The sequence below is a fragment of the Neomonachus schauinslandi genome, chromosome 11 (genome assembly GCF_002201575.2).
Source record: "Neomonachus schauinslandi chromosome 11, ASM220157v2, whole genome shotgun sequence".
Taxonomy (NCBI): Eukaryota; Metazoa; Chordata; class Mammalia; order Carnivora; family Phocidae; genus Neomonachus; species Neomonachus schauinslandi.
In genome coordinates, this window is record NC_058413.1 from 22,355,912 (window position 1) to 22,362,764 (window position 6,853).

The following is a 6,853-nucleotide window of genomic DNA, read 5'->3' on the forward strand; positions in this document are numbered from 1 at the left end:
TTAAGATTTTATTTATTTATTTGACAGAGAGACAGTGAGAGAGGGAGCACATGCAGGGGGAATGGGAGAGGGAGAAGCAGGCTTCCCTCTAAGCAGGGAGCCCAATGCGGGGCTCGATCCCAGGACCCTGGGACCGTGACCTGAGCTGAAGGCAGACGCTTAATGACTGAGCCACCCAGGCACCCCTACATGTGGGTTTTTTTATGTTTAATGCCTCTTTCCCTCCCCCCCCCAGTTTTTATTTAAATTCCAGTTAGTTAACATACAGTGTAATGTTAGTTTCAGGTGTAAAATTTAGTGGTTCATCACTTATATACAACACCCAGTGCTCATCACAAGTGCCCTCCTTAACCCCCATTACCCATTTAACCCACCCAGTAACCCTCAGTTTGCTCTCTTTAAAGTTTGCCTTTTTAAAAATATATTATTTTATTTAATAATCACAAAAGTCCTATTGATTAGGGGCACCTGGGTGGCTCAGTTGGTTAAGTGACTGCCTTCGGCTCAGGTCATGATCCTGGAGTCCCGGGATCGAGTTCCCGCATCGGGCTCCCTGCTCGGCGGGGAGTCTGCTTCTCCCTCTGACCCTCCTCCCTCTCATGCTCTCTGTCTCCCATTCTCTCTCTCAGATAAATAAATAAAGCCTTTAAAAAAAAAAGTCCTATTGATTAAATATATTGCCACATTTGTAAAGTAATAAACTTATATGAGTTTAAGTATCTGGTGATGGAAATAGGAATGTAAACTCAGATCTCTCTTATTATAAATCGATAGCCTTAAAAATTCACTCTAAGTTTTTAAGTGATGTAACTTTTGAAAGTCTTTGTTTTCTCATCAGCAAAACTGGAATAATAATGGACTTGTAGGTGTGTACATGGGTATGTACGTGCAGGAGGCTAAAGAATATGTAATTAGATCAAACAGTGTATGAAACCCCACAGTGCGGTTTCTAGCACAACTAGGTACCCCACCCACACTGGCATCTCGCCAGAGAATCTTGGACACACACTACCCATCCGGGTCTTAAATTTTTTTATCTCCAGAAATGGAGCAATACACTTTGCTATGTTGAAATGAGCAGTACTTGCCATAATGTATATGGAATTCCTGATGATGCATAATGTGTGTGTATATATATATGTGTGTGTGTTTGTGTGTGTATACACACATATGTACAATATATATGTATAATCCATGTGACAGCCTTTATTAAAATCCTTTATAGTTTTCAGTTTTGTTTTTTTTTTTTTTAGTTTTCAGTTTTTAAAGCACCCTGGAAGTGTTTAGTAGTAGTATAATTAATCTTTCATGTTTTATATTAGTTTTTTAAATAAGCATTAAATATTGAGCTGATACATACTAAGCTAGTTTTCCTGCTTCTTTAAAAATGGCACTTCCAGGATGTATTTTTTTAATTTAATTTAATTTTATTATGTTATATTAGTCACCATACAGTACATCATTAGTTTGTGATGTAGTGTATTTTTTTTTTTTAATGAAGAAAGAGATGATACCTCCATTCCTTTCTAGGCATGAACTGCAGCACCAGTGATTCTAGTATGTGTGGTTCACAAGTAGTCTCTTCAGCTTCATTCAGAAGTGTATTTTAAAAAAAAAGGAGCATTCTGTTACTATAAGAATATTAAAGGAGAACTGTCTGTCCCAGCAAAATGGAGGCATTTTTTGCTTTGGTTTTTAAGTTAGTGGTAGGGATTTAAAACCTTTATTATCAAAGAAAATAACTTCAGAGTTATAAGAATATTAACCTGATTCCAATCCAATCAGACACCATTCAACATTGAATCTTTTAAAAAATAGTGTTTTTTTTTTCTCAAGAATATTAGGTACTATGTTGACACAGACAAAACAGGCTTACCTAATGATAAGTAGGAGCTCAAATATTAGAGTCAATGATTAGATTTTTAAAAAGAATATCAAGTGCTAAGTGCTACAAATAGATATAAAAGATGGATATTCGTTAAAGTAAAATAATCAATTGGTTTAGATTAGGGATTTTGGATCTTCAGAAAAGACATTAATAAGGTCAAAGAATTTTTCGAGATATGCATGGGATAAACATGACAATAATTCCTATCTAAAGAGTAGGTTTGCATTGTCTTAGCATAAATTGCTAAGGAAAAACAGTACAAAGCTGCTTTATGCTTTAAGTAGAATAACCCTCTTAGATATTAAGTAAAACTCTAGCTCTTAACTTATGAATGAATTATTAAAGCTTCAAACTAAAAGAACTCCAAGAGTCTATTAGAATCCAGGCAAATTGGCATTTAAAGATTTCTGCTGTCATTCTCCAATAGTGACAACTTAAAGACCGATTACTGCTTATTTGTATTCCTTGACATTTCATATACACTGCACTTACCAAATGCATTGCCAAATACTTCTTTAAGCTAACTTCCTTTTCCCAAGCATATATGAAAGTATACCACACATAAACAGAACACAAAACTTAACTGTAAATGCCCATAAATTATCAAAACATGGACACTTCTGAAACCTCAAAATAGGGCAATAAATAAAACATGGCCAGCATCCCAGATGCACCCGATGTCCTGGTCTTACTTCATTCACTACCTCTCCTTCTTCCTATAGGTACTTAAAGGTTAACACAGTAGATTAACTTTCCAGTTTTATGAGACTGAAGCGCTGCCTACTGTGCTAAGGAGGCACCTAACTTAACAGTTTTAAATGAACCTTATATAGGATTCTTAGATAGATGATGATAGATAGATAGATAGATGATGGGTAGATAGATTGATAGATGATAGATGATAGATGATAGATGATAGATGATAGATTTTACATTATGTATATTTATATTTATATTTATGTTTACATTTTTCCTTATTTATCCTATAGAAATGGTGTCTTGTACCATTCTTCCACAATTAACTTTTCTGTTATGCTTTTGTCTCAAGTACCCCCCAAAAGTATACTTTTTGAGATATGCGTAGGTTCAAATATAGTAGATGATTCCAAAATGTCCTACAAAGTATTTTCATTAGCCGAAACTTTATATAGACAAGTAATCAGCTATAGAATATTTAGGTACTCCTTTTAACTTTAAACTAGTTTAAGTAGTATGACGCAAAGTGGGAAAGTGAAAACATTAGCATAGTAACATTGATAAACAACTCTGTTTACTCCATAACTGTTATAGATACACTCTTTGCACTGAGTACAACTAAGTCTCATGGGTCATAGTCTGATGTTCCAAATCAATGGAGGTATTCTAGGGTTATCTGCCAAGTGTGGATGTTTTTCAATTGGTATAATTTTTGTTCAGATCTAACACTTCTGGGTGCCTATTTTTCCTTTTGAATTTTATCAGCTACATAGGGACTGTGTGGTTGTTAGAACCTACTTCTAGTTTCTGTTTGTTTGCTTCTTTTGTTTGCTCTCTGCTAATGTTCAAGGTAGTTTTCACAGACCTGGGTGCTTTTCTGCCACCTGTAATTACTTCTATTTTGGGCATGTAAATTACTAAACTTACCCTATTGTCTGAGATTTTCTAGCACAGCTGCTTTAAGGTTTGACTTCAACAGGAAGTACAAGCTGAACCGACTTTCCTTTGGCCATTATACATATGTAAGTTGACTGCACATAACATCAATTACCTATACCTACAGACAGCAAGATCCAGGATGATCTGGTTATGTCTTTCATCATCTTTCACAGAGAAGTCAAGTTTGGGTTCATTTATTTTCAGGGCTTTTCCATCTTCACTGATCAAAGTTCTGGTAGTTTCCCTTTCTTCTTTGTAGCACTTAATTTTTCTTGGTCTTTCCATTATTTTTCCATCTGTCTAAGAGTTTCCAGCGTAGATTCAGGAGTAAACTCAAGAGAGGTTATGCCAGAATGCTAGGTCTTCTTTGCTTTCATCTGACTTCTTTTGATTGAGTTCCGTTTCTTGTATTTCTAGCATCTGGTGGTCTTTGTTCTCTAAAGATGATAGGATAGTAGTGATAACTGTGTACCAATGCCTGGCAAAGCCTGGGTAACTTTTCTTGTCTGTTTTTATGCTATTTTTGAAGTTCCCTCTGAGCCACATGTTTCTGTCTTTGGCACATTTGAGACAATATGTTTTTTCTGCCTAATTACTGACTAATTCTGCCATACTTGAATCCCTTCTGAGCTCCCTTTAGGAGGAGTGTCATCCTGCACTTTGTTGAAGAATTGCCACCACCAACCTCCTGTATCATTCAAATTCAGCACTCGAGTTACCCATGCAAAAGAGCTCCTTCAGATAGATGCTGTGCTGTGGGGTTTACTGTTGTTCAGCTCTCCAATGAAATATACAGTCAAGCTAAATTTTGTCAGCCCTTCAGATCCTTCCAAATTTTCCATTTTTTTTCAGGGTTGTTAAAAGCTAAATTGAAATATTCGTGTTTCTTGAGTTTGCTAACATTTTAAATTTCCCCAATGGTATTATTTTGAAGGTAGATAATTTTTAAATCCTTACACCATTGGTCAATGTGATCTCTATTTCTTGATGATGCAAGGAGAGTTCCTCCAGGGGGGAAAAATTACACAGTCACTGCATTTGGCATTCTGGCTTTCTGTCTAGTTAAGATCTGTGATCCAGTCTATGGCACCTTTCTGATTTGTGGGCCTGGGAAGCCTACTGAGACCTCAAAGATCATTGGTAATAATTTATACTTTAATCTTTAATATCTAAGAGTTCTGTTTGTGCCATGTCCTTGTCAGAACTTTGTATGGTCAATCCTTTTTTGTTTGTTTTAATTTTAGCCATTCTGGTGGGTATGCAGTGGTATTTCACCATAATTTTAATTTACACTTCCTTTATGACTACTGATATTGATCCCCTTTCTTATGATTATTGGAAACTGAATGTCTTCTTTTGTCTAGTACCTGTTCAAGTCTCTTAGCCATTGTTCTCTTACCTTTATGTCCTACAGGTTTATAGGGATTCTTTATCAATTCAGGATATGAGCTCATTGGCAACTACATGTGTGGCAAATGATTTTTCCTACTTTGTTGACTTAAGTGTTTTATTGTGAAAATTTTCAAGCATGTAAGTGAAAATTTGCAAAAAGAGCATAATGAACCTATGTCTATCATTATCGCAAGAATTATTGTTCCATGGACAATCTAATTTCATCTCTACCTCATCCACTTTCACACACAATTGGATCATTTTGTAGTAGAAATTCCAAGATATATATTTATATATTTTTTACTTGTTAAAAAAAAATCAGCTTCCATTTTTTTTTTTTTAAGATTTTATTTATTTGCGAGAGAGACAATGAGAGGCAGAGAGCATGAGAGGGAGGAGGGTCAGAGGGAGAAGCAGACTCCCTGCTGAGCAGGGAGCCCGATGTGGGACTCGATCCCGGGACTCCAGGATCATGACCTGAGCCGAAGGCAGTCGCTTAACCAACTGAGATACCCAGGCGCCCTCAGCTTCCATTTCTAAAAGATCAGAACTAATTTCCAAAATGTAACTAAAACATCCTTATTAGATAAAAGGTATCTAGTGGACAAGATCATTTTATACAGTCTTATTTGTTAATCTTCTCCATTATGAACAGTGCTTTCTTTCTCTTGTTAAATTATTTCCATCCTTTAGGAGTTAAAAAATTTTCCTATAGAATTCTTTAAAAATTTTACTGTTTTTTTTCTTTTATATTTGAATTTAAAATCAATCTGGGCTTGATATTCATGTGTTGAAGGCGTCAAGTTTTTTTTTTTAATGTATTGATATCTATACAGCAAGCATCTTGACTTTTTTTGATACAGTGCTCTATATTGCTAAATTACTGTATATCAAATTTCTATATATAAGTGAGTCTATTTCTGAATTTTCTATTCTGTTCTCTGTATTTGTCTAACCTAGCAACAATATCACATTCTTTTAATTATTACAGCTTTTAAAATAATTCCTGCTAACTAGTAGACCAGATACTCCAATGATGTACTTCTTGAAAGATATCTTGTCTATTCCTGGACCTTCATACATCTCAATGTATTTTAGAATCAACTCATCAACTTTTACAAATGAAAAACAAAAGCCTTGGGAATTATTAAGATTGTATTTTGTTTATAAATTAATTTGGAAAGAAGTGGAATGCTTATACTAGTCAATCTTGCAATCCATGATCATGTATTATCTGCTATTTATCCATCTATTTTCTTTAATTATTCTCCATATTTTTCCCCAAACAGAAGTCTTGTGTAATTTTTGTTAGATTTATTCCTACCTGCATGATATATCTTGGTGTTTTTATAAATGGTTTTATACGGTTTTTATTTGCTTGTTACTATTTTATGGAAATACTAGATTTTTTTTACTACCTTTGTATTGCTTTATCTTGTCTAATTCCCTTATAAATATGTATATGCAGATTCTTTTGGATTTTCTATATATTCTACGTGTTCAGTCATATAATATGTAAAACACCTATTTTGTTCTGACTGTTTTAGCTTATATTTCTTTTTTTCCTGGATCAGGGAGTATTGAAAGGGGGGATTATTTACTCTATCAGAAGCAGATATGAATGACTATGAGTTCTCTTTTACAAAAACACCTCAAACTTCTAAACCAACTTGATATCAAGAGAAGCATCTAAAAAATTTTGTTTTTCTTTACTCAATTAAAAAAATAATTTATATTATAAAATAGCTCAATTACCTTTTCTCTAATGGTATTCACTTAATTTAGTTTTCTGTACTGAGGTAGTAGGCATAAACCCCTCTATCTTCTCATTTTTTGACTGTCTCTCTTCACATATCAACCATTCAGTCCGTAAATGGTTGAATCAAAAACCACTGGTAATAATTTATACTTTAATCTTTAATATCTAAGAGTTCTGTT

General features: G+C 34.3%; 1 pseudogene; it reads right to left on the reverse strand.

Annotated features, from left to right (window-relative positions):
* Positions 1 to 3,216: 3,216 nt before the first annotated feature.
* LOC110575928 lies at positions 3,217 to 4,069 on the reverse strand (annotated as a pseudogene).
* Between the last annotated feature and the right edge of the window lie 2,784 nt (positions 4,070 to 6,853).